The 19,935-nt window shown below is 31.1% G+C and overlaps 1 protein-coding gene across 2 annotated transcripts in view; it reads left to right on the top strand.

The window, feature by feature from the left end:
* The window catches only part of LOC125070228 (receptor-type tyrosine-protein phosphatase kappa), a 160,434-nt gene that overhangs the window by 41,624 nt on the left and 98,875 nt on the right, over window positions 1-19,935 (top strand). The gene's annotated exons all lie outside the window — the stretch shown is intronic.

Genomic DNA, 19,935 nt, shown 5'->3' with positions numbered 1-19,935 from the left:
TTTTACTACTCTCAATATTTACCTATATTTTATAGATTTATGTAAATATTGTTTTTGATTATTTAAAAAACCTAAGAGATAGTCAAATCATTGATATTAAGGTTACGTGTAGCTGTACTTTACATAAAATATATGTTTTAAAATGAAGAAATATATAAAATATTACATACACACGTACAGTATCCGCCTTAAAACTTCGGCCTAATATCATATTAAAGGAATATAATATTATGAGTATCCCGATAAAAATTTTATATAGATAAATTCTCGTCATGTTCACAATCGCAATTAGGGACGATACGACTTATAAAACAATTTAGAATAAAATAATTCTATTACCTTTCAAGATTAGCTGGAACCAGTGACGTGGAAACGCTAGTCCGGGCGCCAAAAGGTTGTATGTCAATAAAAAAATATCAATAAAAATTTACTTTATTCAAGTGGGCTTGTATAAGCACTTTTGAATCGCAAAAAAAGAAAAAAAGAATTAATGTAATGATTCGATTTTGAGCATTGCATTACAAAACTGCATCACTGACTGACCAGCCCTTTATGTAACAATCTAAGATTCGATTTTTCATTAGCTTGAAGTCAAGTCAGTAATTTTTACAATGTCGCCTGATATAATGTTACATGAGCGCGGTAATATTGAGTCAATTATGTTTTTTAAGTAAGAAAAAGAAACGATATTGGTTTAATTGTTTTTTATGTAATATTTATGCGGACAGGCTGATGCTGTAGTCACCACCTCCCGTAGACATTGGCGCTGCTAGAAATATTGACCATTCCTTACTTCGCCAATGCGTCACCGACCTTGGGAACTAAGATGTTATGTCCCTTGTGCCTGTAGTTAAACTGGTTCACGCACCCTTCAAACCGGAACACAATAATACCAAGTATTGTTGTTGTACAATTACATTTATATGTATGTCATGTATGGGATCTTTAAGAAATACTAGTTGTAAAGTAGCAGTTGGTTGATGTGCCACGGCTGTGCAAAGATTAAAATTTTTGAAATTGGATTCCACATGCGTCTTCATTTGTTTCATATTAATTTGTTTTATTCCAATGTCCACTGGTAACGAATGCGATCAAAATGCAAATCAAAAACTGACAGCGTTTTTCCAGTTGAATCTTACATCATACTCGGTCATGTTTTATTCAATAATGTTTTATTGGTTATTTATTTTTTAATAATATAATATTCATTTTTTTTTTAATAAACATACCCATGGCTCGCTTATATCTTTGCAGTGTTATTATTCACATCAATTAATTTAAAAAAAAAATAGTTATCGTTTAAAATATGAGGAAACATAAATAAATTTAAACAAAACGTACCTAAATATAAAGAAGTGAATTGTATATGATACGCGCTATGTACACACAAGATAGTAGAGAGAGGCGGCAGGACAGGGGCATGATGGCATAACTTTTCCGTTTCATAGATTCAAGTAAATTGTAAAAAATACATTGGTAAAGAAGGAATATTACTCGATACAAGATTATATTGATGATAAAAAAGCGTGGAGTTGATGCTTGTTGACTTCCAGGCAGGAGACATAACATACATATATAATTATATTTAACTAACATGACTGTAGTTTTAGATGTTGAAAAAGAGTAACTACTGAGTTTCTTGCCGGTTCTTCTCGGTAGAATCTACATTCCGAACGTTAAATAGTTTGTTAAATGACGATTCAAAAGTGCTTGTAAAAGCCTACTTGAATAAAGTATATTTTGATTTTGATAAGAAAGCATCTTGCCGTCTGCTGTAACAGCACACGTGTCGGTCTCACCTCCAAAGCACCAATAGTTGTTTCACGATACTAAAATCAAATTCAAACCATTATTGTACCCGTTCTAACTCATTATAGAGTAAAGTATTTACAAGATTTCGTTTGTATATACTTCGTTAAGCCTTTTAAGCGTCTTCCTTCGGTAATACCTAAATAAAATCGGTAATACTTCGTTTAGCCTTTTAAGCGTCTTCCCTTCGGTAAAGTACACCTAAAGTACATATCATAATATAATCATATAGGAATAAGAGTATTTACTTAGTAACACATCGATTTAAAGCTTTGGAACATTGTAAATATTCTATTGACGTAGAGATTAAAGCATTTAACGTAACAGCCTGGAAATATGTAACTGTTACATTTCCTAGGAGTTAATTTGTTTTCTTTTGCGCATATATGAGTTACAAATATATAGCATGTATTTTAAACATATAGATTTTAATACCAATGCAGCGCGATGAATTAAAACACCAATAAAACACATGAAAACTCAGATGTTTTTTGCAGATTTGTAATCGCGATGTTAGTTTAAACTCCAAGCATTCTAGCCAATGGGAACCCTCGGCTCAGTTATGTAAATATCCAGTGATCATGTTAAAAGTTTGTCACGCAGCGTGCTCCTGGAAAAACAAAACTTGTTTCTCTGCAATATTGCCAGTGTGCTGATATTCGTCAATCTATAAAAAGTGTTCTCGCTACCGTCAGCGAATAAACCTCCGCTGTTTCAAATTCACAAACAAACACATCTATCAACGTACACAAACAAGACGTGTATAAGTTTTATTCAAACTGTTGTTAGAAGACAATAAATAAAACTTTATGTACCGATAGATATTTGGAAAGTTATTTTAACAGATAAGAAAATAAAGAATAGAACGGTTAGAAACTGTATGCTAGTTACCATAAAACCTTACGTTTTAGCCCCAGGCAAAAACACTGAAATTTCATGTGCTTAATTCATGATTATAATTCATCTCGTGCTCAGTGGTGAAGGAAAACATTGTGAGGAATTCTGCCACCCATGTATCAACGAATCCGCATTGGAACCGCGTGGTGGAATAAGCTTCAAACTTTACTACAACAATACCACAAAAATGGTTTTTATCGGTTACATAATTAAATCTAAATTGCAATATTGGTAATTCTCTGTAAACAGTCATTGCTCATTTGATTTTATTTAAATACCAGTTATAACCAGTTCTTATGATAATTCTACCAAATGAAAAAGTGCTATTGCAAATAAAAAAGGCAATTAAAAACGGAAAAAAAAGATTAAAATTACAGTTGCTTTATCCAACTACCGTCAGGTGATCCAATTGCTCGTCTCGTTTTTATATATATAAAAAAACTTTTACATTTAAATCTATTTAGTGTGGCAAGATATTCAGAGCTTCGTAAATTAATCGTAAAATTCGGGCACCACATGCTTTAAAGGGAAATCTAAATTGCTGACTAAAGAGGCAACTGTTACAGTCGCGTACAGCCTTTTGTGTATGAATTTTTATTTAACTAAAGTGATAATAAAAATATATTATTTTTCAATATATATATTTTTAATGACAAAATCTTTAAATAAAATATGAAAACAATTTCTAACAATTTTTTGGGTAACACTTAGTAGCATAGCTGTTATTTGCCGGAATATATTATATCAGATTTTTTTCATTGGTAAAAACAACGATATGAATGAACGCCGCACGTCAATACCTAAAATCAATCAATGCGTACATTATTACAACCATTTATTTTACCGACCATTACCCAAAATTCACGATATTACGTGATTTCATTTTAACATTAAAAAAGTTATATAAAAGGTTTGATTTTAGAATTAAAAGTCTTGGTTGGAAATGTTGCTAGTATTCTTGATACCATTACATGATTTGTCCAGAAGCTATTGTAATTTTGATTTGTATATTTAAGTGAATATGTTATATTTATATATTGTCAATTCATTAAAATGATATTTATTAAAAAAAGGACAATCATAGACAGTTCATCAAGCACATACTCGTACCAATCTACGTAACGCAAAAGGGTTTTTGTGGTTGAATAAATGTCAAATCAGACCCTCCCGCATGTCACTGGGTTTGTACGCGAATTGAGGCGAGAATTAATGATTTATGTGACTGAGAATAATGATGCCTTTGCCTTTGATACTAATAGAAAAAACTGTGACGTTTTTAGTTTAAAAAATATTTGTTTTATTTGAATTTTTAGGATACATTATAATACGTTATGACGCAGTTTTCAATAATGATTAAGACTTTACCTTTGCCTACTAATGTTTATTTGAAGTAAACTGTGTAAAAAAGCCCTTTCTTTTCAACAGATATTTTACATTTCTATAAAATAATAACAAAACTTTGAACCAAAAAAAAAACGACTTCAATGGCATATCGTGGTTGAATTGTTGGCATTTATTGAAGGGTTCCGAGTTTTCGAACTGAATTCATACTGTTGGAAAATATCGTGAGGAAACATATATATATCTGAAATCGGAAGTCCTTTCATATGTGCAGCATGGAGCAGCAAGGAGAGGAGTCCTTAGTTCAGTCAATTTAAGTGCTGTTTAGTTATTACTATTATGATACTATAATCGTTAAAGTTTCAGTAGCATATAGGTAGATCAATGAGAAACTTCTGCTTCTGTAAGAAATGTGTGAGAAGCACAAAATTTTCCATGATTTTTATTGTCGTTGAACAATTTTCAACGAATATAATAGTGAAAATCGGAAAACACTGGCTATAACCAGTTAAACTGGTTTCAAAGTACGTACTTAGTAACAAATTCGAAGTCATTAGGTCACGTCACTGTAATATATTCATACTCTCCTCTGTTTGAGTTAAGCTGACTAAAGATATGAGAGAGATGTCTCAGCAACTTACTACGTAACGCTAAGAACACATAGTAGCTTGCTTCCGTCGTAAATTTAGGATCATTTTAAAATTAAGCGGCGAAGATTTAACTTTGAATATTTTTATAAGAAAAAAATTCGATATTTTTTTGATATTATGTCGTTCTGACCGATTTTGATCACGGCGGAAAATCACTAGGGATAATATTCAACTATGTAGGACATTGCATAGTGCACTTGTGTGTGCGTAAACACAGGTACACTATATATTTACCTCTCTCATATAATCCGACGGGGCGGCAAATCCGACACAGCCGGACCAACAGATTTACGTACTTTCCGAGGTACGGAAGTGTACATACTTCCAACTTCCAGACTTAATCATAATATGTTAATAACTTTTTATCGGCCCTACCTGGGTTTTAACAGGATCTCGGGATCTCTGGCCTTATATCTAGACAAGACATTAGTTTTGATATTATATAATTGAGTAAAGGAAATGGCTTAAAATTAAAATATTTGTATAAATTCGAAAATGTGCGTGTTCATTTGTTTGTTTGATAATCATGTTTTTTACATATTTTATCAGAAATACAGAGAAGTACATACATAAGGCTCCTAACAACTCCCTATCCTCACACGCGGTCGAAGTCTACTAGTACGAGTAGTTTATAGTTTGGTAGTACTCATTGCATTCGATTAATGAAGCTTGAATTAAATTGTAAGTGAATATTTCGATGCCTTCCTAAAATATTTCAATAATACTATTATCAAAATTTCCTACAACAGGAGAAATTCAGGATTAATCCTACAATGTTCGATAGACGATAACTTTTGAGGCACTATGATGTTCAAAGTTATAAACGAGATGAGTTACAAGACATTCACGACAGATATTACAATGCACTATTTATTTGTAAGCAAAGCTAAGGTTTGCATCGTTTTAGACAAGTTTAAAACTATTTCAGAGCATTAAAGATTTACAAAGATGTTTCAGTAGTTAGAAAACGTCAATCTTAATCAAGGGATGTGGATTCAAACCCGGGCCGCTGCTAAATGCATTTGCTTAATTTGTGTTTGTAATTCATCTCGTGCTCACCGGTAGAGGAAAATCATGTGAACAAGGGAGCACATGTCGCAGATTGTCAACCGACTTTTACACAGTTGACAATCTGCGCCATATAATTCTACCCTACATTATAAAACAGTGCGGAAAATAAACGTGAAAAAGGAATGGGATATATTATACAAATACCAATTTTGTACGGGGTTTTACCATTATTAAAACCCTTTTCAGAGTTGATCACTTGTTTTCTATGAGCGGTTTCGAAGAGGTTCAAGAAGTAATAACGCAATCAGCTGTCGTGAAAAGTGCTATTTGAGACAATTTCTTAAGATGGTAAATTCTTCGATAAGAAAAAGTTTTTCGAAAACGTTCCTTAAGTGCACTCGAGCGGGTTTGGTCGTAAGTGTTGTATGGACATATTTAATGTATTTTATAGAATATTAGTTTTCGCCTGTGTATTAGGACGTGTGTAGTCGTCAAGTGTTAGGCATATAAAACTAGTCAAGTCCTTGAGGTTCAAACTTCCTTTGTACCCAATTTAATGAAATTTGGTTCAGTTTAGTCTTGAAGGGGAAACAGACAGACAGACAATCAGAGTTGGTGACGCATTTATAATATTACTAGCTATAAATCGCCTAGCTGCAAAAAAAATGATCGACGGAATTCAAAAAATTAATACCCAATAACAATCTACGGATAATTCTGCGTAGATTGGTCATAGTCTCATACGCTTAGTAGTTTTCACGTGATTGTCACACAAAGAAAAAATAATTCAAATATTTACACCTATAAATATATATTTATAGAAAATGATCTATATATTAAGTATATGAAAAATAACATAATAAAATATAATTAATAATAATTAATTAAAATAATTTATCGGAAGGCACGCTAAATTATATTAATAGATGATCGAATTGGTCTCTTTAATTTTAATTGACAGTAATATATTGCTTAAATCTTATGCCCTATATAATCAGCGTAATGATTTATCACATCTGAAAAGCAAAACAAGCTAGTATACGACTACTATTACTAGTATAAAAGTAATTAATTATATATAAAGTACAGAAAATATTGAAAGCGCGATTCAGGTTTAAATAGGCATGAATGTCAAAATTTTAAGGGATTTTTGAAAAAAAAAAAATCACTTATTTCTTATACAAATGTCATTTTTTTATTTCGCAGCAAACGATTCAGAATTATGAATAAATATAAATACTATGTTCAAATAATGGTTCATAGTTATTCGGGTATTCATTGTAACAGATTTAACATATAATTGCATATGCTGTGGTAACATTCGTATTAAATTAAATTTAATAATAAAATACATACATATTATGATACACAAGATTATATATATGACAAAAAAGCCTCGTAGTTCTTAACTTACATACAGAAAGTTAAGAACTACGAGGCTTTTATCATATCATTAATATCTTAAATTGCAAATCCAATTTAACTGACGCAATTGTGTAATTGAAATGGTACTAAAGAATACCTACTGACTTCCATACCGATTATTCTCGGAAATAATTGAATGTATATTCCGGGAAGATATACTTCAAATAAAACTCTTAAAAAATAAATTATACATTTATCATCCTTCTGGTAGATTTTTTTTTTAATTTGGCAAACGGGAACACACCCTCCCAAACAGAAACAGACTTTTCGAAATCGGCTTATAAATTACGAAGTGAACAAACATAAAAAAGATAAACGAATAAACGATCTCGATCGTTTAAATAAGAGGCATTACTGCGAGGCAAACAAGTCTGAACACTAAGAAACAATCATTATCTATTAATTAATTTACCTCGAATTTTGTACCATTCAAAGATAACGTCACGTATATATTATAATTGAATAAAAACTATTAAATATTAATAATGTTAACTCTATTAAGTAATATAATAAATATGAATTAAACTTTTTAACGTTTAATATTATTCTTATTGAAGTCGGATTTCTGAGCTATTAATATAATCTTCATAGCTTCGCTATGGCACCACGGAGACCAGTTATGTAGCTTGTTGGTTAGTATCAAGTATATCATGTTTACCTTCATATTATTAAGAATTTATTTTAATCTAATTTCGTAAGTTACTGGTAAAATGTTTATCGTTATTATTATTGTTTCTTCGAATGCTTTCAGCATACTTCGTTCGCGATTATATAATGAAATACTTTATCGTAACATTTTGCCTAAATAAACGACTATTTTTCAAGGCGTGTAATTCGTATAAGAGCGTACATATTGTCAAGATGGATCAAAAATGTTTTAACATTAAAATATCTCTTATTAATTTCTACTGAACATATTTATTCATCTTCATATTTATCATATATTTATGTGATGAGCATCCATTATTATTTATTTAAAGCTTTATAACGATTCAGAGTTAACTCGTTAAGGGTCAATACGAGGTGTCGTTATTATCCTCATGAGACCATCTCTATTCTCAAGGAATACAAGATATTCCATAAGGAATACTCAGTTATTGTAAATATTTTCAACACGTCTGAAGAGGAAAGCGCTGTGAGACCGCAACGTCCTCGGATAAAAATAAAACAATATTGCCGTAAATATATTCAATGCATGATATTTCTACGTTCTAAATATGTTTACTAGACGAAATTCTAGCCTTTTACGCATCTGAGTGATGATGATATGTATATACATTTTTATATATAAATAAGGAATTCTATACTCGCCAATTTACGCAGACGTATCTTCTATATGATATTAGCGTGGCTGATTTCGGCTAAGGGGGACATTCTTTAACTGCAGCATATTTAATATTGCATAAGTATGCAAACAATAGTGAACTCTATTCCTTCAATCTGATAATCCGATGGGACGTCAAATCGTTACGGCAAACACGACACACCCATTCGATATATGTACATGTTGTTTAGTACTAATATTGATTGTGTTGCCAATAGATGTATGCTTCCTAGATATACAAACATAATATTATTAAACCTAGAAATGTATAAGCAGACAATATTAATATGTGGACATTATGGTACAAATACTTTATTTACATAGACATAACTATGTAAATGGACTCCTTTCATATTTGCATTACATAATATTATGCTCAAAAGAAATACAACTTTGACGTGTATTAAATCAGCAGTGTTTGTGTTCAAATCAGCTGTTACAGTATTACGAGCGACCGTTCGTTCAATGTTCTCGGACATAAATAAACTAATTCCGTTGAAACCAAGTTGGGAATTGAACTCAACTAGTTTCTCGTTGCATGAAATCTGTATTATACCGAATATAATCGAACGATATACGAGTTTGTGTATTATTATAGAATATGTAACACATTGAACACTAAAAGAGTAATTAATGATTAACTCAAAAGGCGGGCGGAGGAATGAGGACCATGTTGTAAGAAAGGTTTTGAGAATGGACGTGGATGGATTGTGTGAAAGACGATATGGTTAGAAAGAATGTTACTTGTGAGACGACGTCCGACAAAGAAATATGGAAGAAGAAGACATGCAGCGCCGACCCCAAGTAAAATTGGGATAAGGGCAGGAGGATGAGGATGATGACTCAAAGGCGGTCTTATATCTAAGAGAGCGATATCTTTCAGACAACCTTTGGATAAAGGACAAGAGATTAATAAATCGGTAAAGGTTGGAACAATTATGAAGTAAATGTATTATTTAATTGTAGTTAATTTTGATTTTGGATACAAAGCTAGTAAATTAATTGGAGAATATATAACTACTCGATGGTATATTGTAAATGGATATAAGTAGTGAACAAATCAATATACCATTAGTTTCAGGGCCAAGTGATCACTCCTCCCTATCCAGTCAGCCTAAACCACTATTAATTAATCTTCCCGCGCGCCCTACGACCTTTTTATTCTTCATCGACATCTTTAAATATTTTCTAAATTATCTGTAAAACTTACAAAATGTAAATGGCTATTTTTCTATATACACATTTTATAGTACATAAGATCATTTATTTAATAATTTTAACTATTCATGTATGTATGCGTATTTACAAATTAGGTCACCAATAATTTAATTTTTAAGAAATGTTTTAATATATATCGACACAATTTTGGAACATTACGTATAAATTATTTGTTGATACTTACGGCCGTTGACTGTTTAAAATATTTTTTGAAATTTATAAATATATTAGACAAATATTTTGTATATCACTATGGAGCTACCACACCTAACCTTATAAATTAAAGGGTGCCTCCCAGCTGAATATATTGTAACCTAAGTGTAAGTTAAAGAAATAAACAATATATTGATTTTACGAGTAATTTTGCCAAGAACCGATTTCTTGATGACCGATGATTTCTGATGTTTCAAGAAATTTAATTATTTTGTAATAAAACTAAAACTCTTCTAAATGATAATTTGTTTAGCATAAATTTAATTATACGATTTGGTGATAATATGAAATATTTTAGTAAATGAATCATGAATATTTTGTACAAAACAACAAATACTAATATTCAATTATAAAATAAGTTGTGAATTCTTATAAAAGTAGCACCGTTGACCGAGCGATTGTTAATATTTTTAACAGCGACAAAATATGTAAGCAGTGATGACCACATCTCATCAGATGGCCCATTAGCCAGTCCAGCTACAAATACAAATAAACAAAGTCACGGTATAGTGGCTTATCCCGACTAAAGTGTCACTGCAGCCTTCCTCGTAGCTTGCATCATATCAAATATGAATACAAGCGCACGGCAGTATTTTGTCAAATTCATGCAAGGTATCTGTCTAGTCTAGCAAAGTACCTAATCCCATTAGGTGATGTTTTATTTATTTACATGCTTATACATTTACGAAAAAAACTTTTCATCATTATGTACCTACCTATTGAAGTCACCAGTCACGACTGTCTGTATGTTCGACGCAATCTCAAAAAAATTATGGATTTTTTATTGTGGTTTCATCACTGGAGATTTTAATTCACAAGGAAAGTAAAAGTTTATAATTTATGAAAATGTTTTACAAAAGTTCTTTACGTTACAATTATATTAATTATAGACCAATGTTTCGTTTCGTTTTAATTACATATAGTATGTTCCCATTGGCTGGCCACTTATCAACAAATATATTAATAGCTACTCATACGAAGTCAAGTCATTTGTTAGTTCATTATCATTATAGGAGATATACCTTTTTAATTTTCCAGTACACCAAGGAGGACTTCATTTATAAAGTTTTTATATTTCATGAACCTTAATTTATTTCATCATTGCTTTTTTCCCACGAATTATGTTATTCTCTTATCATATTTTGTTGTTGTATTTGTTTACAAATGCTACAAGCAATTATTATCATAATGTGTGTGTATCATATTTGAAAGATGAAGAGAAATAGAGGAGCTTCTGTCTCAATAAAATGGCAAAATCTAATAAATAGTTATAATTCCATTTAAAATAAAATCAACTAACAATTATCAAAGGCTAACAACATTTGTTAAGAGTTTTAAATTGATTATTAGATATACATAGATATAATAACAGCATAACCGACATTCAACGTATGACTTAATATATTAATAAAGGTAACAAATATTGGCACCCATAAAGAACTAAATTATAAAAATGTGCAAAAAATGCAATATAAAAGCTACTTTTCGTCTTTTGGGTTCCAAGAAATCTCTTCTCACATCAATATAATGAATTGTATATTATATTTCAAATATCTATTCAACTAGTGCGAGAAATGAAATTTATAAATGGCCATTTCTTTGAATACGATTTTTTTCTTGTTATTTATGAAAATTATTCCAAGTAACAACCCGTATTGAATTAACTTCCAGGAAAAAAATGTATTTTTAAGCAATGTGTTCCAAATTTAAAAAAAGACAGATTTGAAAGAAAGGTGTACCTGAAAACATTGCATAATACATTTGGGGACAGTCACCGTTACCAAGAACATAGAGATAAACCAGTGGTCGGCACTAGGGACTGAGACTCATAAATCAATGGTGGCTGAGGCCTAAAAAACCCTTTATAACCCATTGTGTTGAAATTAGAGACAGCCAATTGTTTCCTGAAAAATATTATTTTTATCTCTAGGAAAGATGATAAACAGATTTGGCTGATATTTAATGGCTAAATCAAATTCAATTCTACGGTCATTACAATTTTTGTAGATTGTCCCATTGTGCTAGTAAGAAATGACATTGTGATATTAAAGCAATTAAATTTAAAAAATTAAATTTAAAACTAACAAATCAAAATTTCTTTATGTAAAATATACCAGTCACGAAAATAATGTTAGACTTACCAACCAGCGCCAGTTTACCAGCCAAATATTTCTCAAATTATTTCGTTACTTCTAATAAGAATTAAAGATAAATTCAGAAATGGAATATTTAGCGTTTGAAAAAAAAAATTAAACAACCGAGTCCTTTGAAGCAACGAGGGATCGTTTGAAGTAAAACTTAGAAGTTACGAAATGTTAAATATTTTACTTGTAAACAAATAATACCGTCAGATGTACTCGTTAACTTGAAAAAGGTATAATTATTTCACATAATGAAACACTGAACATTTTTGTTAATTTAATGTAAATTTTGTAGAATGTATTAGAATTGAAAAAAGGAGAAAAAAAACTAAGTATTTGCCTTTAAACAAAAGGCAATTAAGAAATAGACTAAGTATATTCTTTTAAGAGCAATTTTAATATAACAAGAGAAGAACAAAAAAAAAAAGAACATTGAAGCTGAGCTGTTCCTGCGGAAAAGTAACAGGCAGTTTATTCGTAAAAACACTTCAGCGAAACAAAATATATGTCACTAGAAATTCCCTGCAGCGTATTATCTACTGATACAACGGAACTTGGACGTATTGACTCGGAATCTACAATGTGATAGCGATCTTATACATCAGCTCCCAAACATTTACCAGTGATAATATCACGTTTTCCTTGAGATTTACTTAGATACACTGCGAATAAAAATAAAATGCTTCGATAGTGTTGTTTAAAAGTGTTCATGCAATACTGGAATGAAAAAAAAGGCGGAGGTTATATGTTCGACGTGCATTTATTTTGAAAACTCTCTCACTATCACTTACTGGTGTTGAACAACCTCCTGAACACTTTCATTCTTCTCAAAACTTATATCACATAAATAAATAAAAAATCTATGAGTAAAAATTAACCTTTGCACTTAATAATTTGGACTACTAGTTAGTTTCGAAAATATTACTGAATGATTCAATAAAAAAAGCGACACACGGTTAGACCTGAACGCTAGTGTGTTTGTCGCTGTTTTATTAAAATAAATTAATTATATTTATTAATCACATATCATTACGCATATTTAGATCGCTAGGAATCCAAATTTCTGTAAAGCAATGTGGAAAATTCTTCGAAAAATGTACGTATGCAATATAACATATGAATTGTGAAATGAAATTTCAACCTAAGAGATTTCCAGAGTAATAAAAGACATTATCGACTTTTGGCTTCGCTGCACCTTTAAAAGGTGCCAAAGTCACCGCAGCTAAAGTGGGTCGTAAAGTCATTGCGAATTCCTGTCCTATCCGTCGTTTATTCGGGAACTGTTCGGGCAGATTAATCCAACTGGGGTCGGCACTTGACGTTCTAATCGTCGCGCATTCCATAAAACTTTGCTTACCACTAACCATTTACAGAAATTTGGTTTGTATATAAACTAGGATAAAGACTATAATCGTATTTTTTATGATACTTTTAGTTCAATTCTGCCTTATTGATAGTAGTCGACCGGCCTCCGTGATCGATTATGGGAGAAAAAGTAACGCTTGACTAACCATTGAAATGAGTTTTAGCCAAGCTCAAGGTACAGGCTTACACATACTCGTATATCAAGTGGAGTGAAATACAAAAATGCAAATTAAAAAAAAAAAGATATTTATCAATGGATTATATTTTAATAGCAGTTATTATTATTTTGAAAATCAGTTATTCTTGCAACAAAAGGGTAATTTTTATGCTTTTTTTAATGATGTAAGTTGGCGGACGAGTAAATGGGCCGCCTGATGGTAAGTGGTCACCACCGTATTCACAATGGTGCTGTAAGAAATACAAACCATTTCTTAACGCCATCATACGCCACCAACCTTGGGAACTAAGATGTTATGTCCCTTTTGCCTATAGTTACACTACCCTTCAAACCGAAACACAACAATACTGAGTAGTGAGAACTGCTTTTTGAACTGCTGATGAGTAGGAGATACCTGCCCACACGGAAAAGAATATGTAAGAATATGTTATTTTATTCTTTCTAATATTATTTGACTGAAATAGGTATCATTATAGTTGCGAGTTTGAAATTTAATACTGTTGCAAGAATTTTTTTAGTGAATTAAAATAAAATTGTTCTTGGGATCAAATACGCCGAGGACAAAGTTCCGCTGAACTCTCGAACAAGAAACTTTCCTTGGGTGTCGAATATCTTCAGATATTAAAAATTTCCTTGCCTTAATGGTTTTTTATTTCTTATATTATGTAAAAAGAGATACATTCGCATTATATATGAAGATGTAGAAAACAAAATGTAATTGGAAATGAAATAATTCTGAATTGTACCAAGAATACAAGAATTCTACCCATTCTGAAATTGAAATATATTATGTTTCACCAGATGTCGCCCAACAATTTCCGTCAAATTTTACTTTACATGAGATGAAATTTAGCTACCACGTGAGGAAATCTTTTCTCATTGTCTTTCTTTGTCATTTTATATTTCCAGTAAAATGTCGATTTAGAGTACCTACGTATTAAAAAATATAAGCAATTAATTTTATCTCCAATATTAGTCCAACAATAGCTAATTTTTATAAAATTGCAATGTCTCATATACTGTTATTAAATAATGTTCTTCAAGCTTTATTGAAGCAAATTGCTCGTTAATCTACCAATATTGTATTCTCTCTTCAGACTTTTCTACATTGGAGGATCACTCTTTAAACTATTCAAAACCTTACTCAGGTAGTTCACTGACAGCCAATCAGCGATATCAACTTCCAAAAGCGGAATGCTTGTAATGGTCATCAAATTGTATATGTCTATAATGTGCTTTCTCATCGTACCGAACGTATTTAAACGTCCCTCTTGAATTTATATCGCAAATATTTATTAACAACAACAATATTGACTTTGAATATAAAAATCACTTAAAAATTCATTCGTTTGAAGATAAAGAATCGTAAAAATCAGTTCAAGTATAGATTTATGTAAAGGTGGGAAGAAAAGAAAACATATCCTCTTACATATTTTCTAATCTTGATAACTTTATTTGTAAATCAAAAGAAAGTGAACCAAAAAACAAATGTTACGCGTTCATATATCACGAAACCTGACCTGAATTGCCGAAATTTTTAGCAGCAGTGAGAGCACGTATTACTTACAATTTTTTAGCTATCTCTAAGGAACATTACGTGCAAAGAACACAAACTGAGATAACATAATCAGATTGAACCACCCCAAGAGTGTAGCGGTTCCATTAAACATATTTAATCGAAAATTCCATTAAACATAATAAATGCTTTATCGTCATACATTACAAACATTTAGCAATCTCAATTTTGAAGTAAAAGGAAACCTAATTTTTTTAATTCTGTAGTAATGGCCGATATTTATTAAGCATTTATATAAGTATAAAATATATGACCTTTTTGGATAGAATTAGACTTGCGATCATGTTCCGCAAAAAAAAAATAACATGTTCGTTTCTGTTACATATATCTTTAGCCCCGCAGTAAATTTTCGAACTTCAAGTCGCATTAGTGGAAGCACTTTTTTCACTTACCATCCTTTTTGTTACGTGCAGATCTTCTAAGAGTTGAATTCACATTTCCGATGCAATTTTTTTTAATTGTTAGTATCATTAGACACGAAAATACTTCTCATTCTTACAATAGTAGACAATCTATTTTTATTATTACCAGTCGTAGATAAATTCTCACGAGGATTGAAATTATTGTTTTTACCTTTGTTTCGCATATAAGAAAGCTTAAGAACCCCCTCTCTCCCTCCCCCCATAAAATAGTTGATATTTCAAAAAATCAAGCAAAATGCGAGATTTTCGTCAATGTACCGTCAACCATTGTAACTAAGATGTTTATGTGCTTTGTGTTTGTCATTACACAGGCTTCTTCGCCCTCTCGTAGTTAATCCGGAACACAACATATCAAATTTTTGCTTTAATTAACAAAAGTTATCTAACTAAGATTTTTCTTCAAAAAAAACACTATTTTACACGTATACTTCTCAAATAATGCTTTTCCATAAAAGATACACACTTTACCCTGCTCGTATAAAACGTTTCTTACGGGAATGTAACGTATCTTGGGAAGATTTATAATCCTGTTCTGTATAAAAATTACACACTCTCCTTCCGTATTTTATTATATATAATCGGTTTCAAGAAAAGTATACCTTTCAGCAACATTTAAGTATTCGAACTACAGTTTAGAATATAAACCAATTTTACACAAAACGTTACTTTAAAAAAACATATATAAACCAATAAAAACTTAATCTTTAATGTTTTGTAAGTACTTACTTGAAACTATTTTAATTGACCACAAGACGTTGCATACAGAGAAAAGGTTTTTGCGGCATATTTAATGCTTTTACTACTATACCCTTTACGACTTAGATTGCCAAAAAATAATGAAAGGGACAGAACTGAAAGTTGTATAATCTTAATGTTTGTTTACATTGACATCAGTAGGTATCAGTAATACAATGGCTTAGATATCGCTTAGCGATATAAAAGTAGCAGATTCGTTTCTGACTATTGTTCGTTCTGCTTCTGAACATGTTTAGTTGTAGGATGAAATAAGAAATATAGTAATTTCTTGAAAATAAACCATTTACTTCTTTTTTTGTTTCAATAAAGTTCCATTGTACTAAGTAAGGTTTATAAGGTTTCTGCTCCTTGAAAAACTATACATCAAGTCTAAGTTCAGATTGCTCTAATTGTTCACATTTCAAAGCTAATTAATTATCTGTACGCGTTTCAATTAGAGTCACTTGTTAGATGTCTGAGTAACGTTGTAGCGACTTTAATTCCTTGAATAGGAATCATCTGAAGGCATCTGAAGTAGGTTTTACTGCTACATTTTCAAAGCAATTTCGTACTTACATTTCTAATTTACTTTTAGTCTGAGGAAGTCTTTGTTGACAACAATTTGGTTTTCTATTAAGAAAATTAAATGTATCAAAATAATTCACATTGATCGATTCATTGGTCTGAAGATATATCACCATCGTCATCACTCCAAACCGTATCAGCCCGTAGCCTCTTCTCTATGTACGTTTCTCCAAACTGTACGGCCCGATACTCTTCATATCCACAAATTTCTGTCTAACACCTACTGCCTAACCACTAGTCGATCAACATTAATAAGACAATCTTCACTCGTTTTCAAATTCACATAACCTCGTAATTAAATTGATATACAAATACTCATAATACAATATATGAAATGAAATAAATTTTTCCGAACATCAATTTCCCTGCCAATATTGCTGACGCCTTTCAAATGCAATACATCTTGCGATACTATAAATTACCGTATTCTCGTATCGGCGTCGAAAACACATTTTTTATCGTGACATGAATGGAGAAGGTTCTACCAACCGGTGACCTATCTGCAGATTTGATAAATCGTCTAACGTGATTCATGATTTCTTATCGCACTAATATTTAAACGAGGTAAGTTTATTTAGTTTTGTTTTTCTGTCATTAAAGTATTTCGACCCTACTGACATTTAATTAAAATTGTAGTTTTAAAATGAACATTGCAATTTTTTTTCATATTACCGGAATGGAATATATGTTGTATATTTTATGAGATATTGCTGATTACGTCACAAATAAAAACGTCATCCTGGACGTTTTTATGTAGTACACTACTAAAACTATAAATCTTCTAAAATGTACCAAAACTTCGAATTTGTATGTTACCAAAATGCCTATAGAGAATTTTGTGTTTTAGGGTGAGTTGCCTTTACATTTACTACAAAAAATGTACTTCGTAAAAATCTCTCTTTAACAATACGTGTTTATGATTTTCTCTTTTAAGATCCCTAAAACACACCGTGTATTATATAAATAAAATTAAGCATAATTATAAGGGCACAAGATTAATCACCACAATCTATTTCTAATTATTTCTACATCAATACAGCTATAATAAAAACAATGTTAAAATTATACTTTGAAGTAAATTACAATCGAGGATCGTAGGTATTTTCATCCCTATCATACTTTTAATATCCGGGTATCGAGATAATATGTAACGACTCAATAACAAAGGCTATGTGTAGTTTATGATGAGGATACATTTATAATCGAATTCATTGTATAAGAACTATTAATAATCTTTATTTTATGAGTCTATTTCAACTTCTAAGTTTTGTATGGGTAGGTACCACATACTCATCAAATATTCTACGACGATCAGGAATGCTTAGTAATGCTAATATTGTGTTCCAATTTGAAGGGCTAGTGAGCCAGTTGATGTCGCATTGGCGATGAAAAGAATGGTTAATATTTCTTACAGCGCCATTGCCTATCACCCCACCTGATGGTAAGTGGCTTTATCCCTGTCCGCCTACCTATATCTAAAGAAGACAGTCAGATCATACATTGTTTGAATATATTTTTCAAATTTCTCTTAAAATAAAGATTGGAATATATTTTATTTTCTATGTACTTCGTCTTCAGATGGTTGATATTAAATTCCTTACAGATATGTCACCTGAGATCTCCCTCGAGTATTTGTATGGATTAAATTTTGAAATCACTTATAAAAAAATAACTCACGATTTATGATACATAATTCATTTGATATAAAACAAAACAAATTAAAGAACAAACAAATATAAGTACGGCCAACTCATTTAGCACTTGCAAAACATAGAGTTTATAATCCGATGAATATTTATAAGTCTAGGATCATTCTCGTTTTTCGACGTCGCGTATAATTTTGGGATTTTTGTATGAAAATGTAAAAGGCTGAAAATTCCGCTTAAACTTCTGCTAACAATGGGATTCTGTACTGCAAGGCTTGAATATTTGATTTGTATTTCTCGACCTAGCCTAATTGGTTATCATTTTCTATTCTTATTTCATTTAAGTACCTATTCATTACGGTCCCGGTGATTCCATAAAGGTAACCTAGGCAACTCAGGCTTGTGACCGACGCCGCGAAGATCCCCGCGGCCTATATTACTTAATTTGATGCTTTCATATTTTGTTTTATAAATTATCTAGTTTTCGTTTTCTCAAAGGACTACCAATATTATATAACTTAATAAGAGATAAAATATTATATTTTTGGTATATCTATCTATCTCACAAGGAACCTGGAGAGAAGGAACGTCGCTCATACCAACCTGTATTCGGTCGGAAGTTAACATTCAATTGTAAGAAGTGACCTATTTACGCTATGGAATACAGTTTATCAGCTTAAAAATATATTTTATCTAAGCGGGCTATTTAATCAAAATCCATAACACTAAATTATCGTTAAAGAACCCATAGAATATGGATTTAAATCGTTTTCTAAACAAAGCCAGTGATATTGTTTTTCAGCTGTTTGGTGGTGTATTTCAAACCCTTGTGGCTTTGGGACATTGACGCCATAATAACTTGGTCCATGAGCTTTGTATAAACCAGTCTGCATAGATACCACCCACTCATCAGATATTCTACCGCCAAACATCAGTGCTCAGTATTGTTGTGTTCCGGTTGGAAGGGTGAGAGAGCCAGTGTGACTACAATCGACAAAATATCTTATTTCCGAAATTTGGTGACGCATTGACGTTGTAACGAATGTTTAATATTTTTTAAAGCGCTGTTGTCTATGGGCCGTACACGCCTACGTATATCATAAAGCAACAAGACTGTTTATAGATAAACAATATAGATATGTACACAATGTAGATAGATAGTAATGTACAAAGATCCACTTTGTACATTTTCAATATTTTCGGTTTTTTTTTTCTTTTTTAATCTTCGTTACCTTAATTTTTAATTAATATTCTAAATAATGGAAACGAAACGAAACACGCTATGGTTGTGTACGAAAGTTTTGATGATTGATAGAAGATGTTAATTAAGAAAAGACTCTAAGAAGAAGAAAAGATTCTAAGTGGAAACACTAATGTGTAAATAAACTCTCTGAGTGTT

The sequence above is a fragment of the Vanessa atalanta genome, chromosome 17, assembly GCF_905147765.1.
Source record: "Vanessa atalanta chromosome 17, ilVanAtal1.2, whole genome shotgun sequence".
In the NCBI taxonomy this organism is placed as follows: Eukaryota; Metazoa; Arthropoda; class Insecta; order Lepidoptera; family Nymphalidae; genus Vanessa; species Vanessa atalanta.
This window is presented reverse-complemented; position numbering and strand designations above follow the sequence as displayed.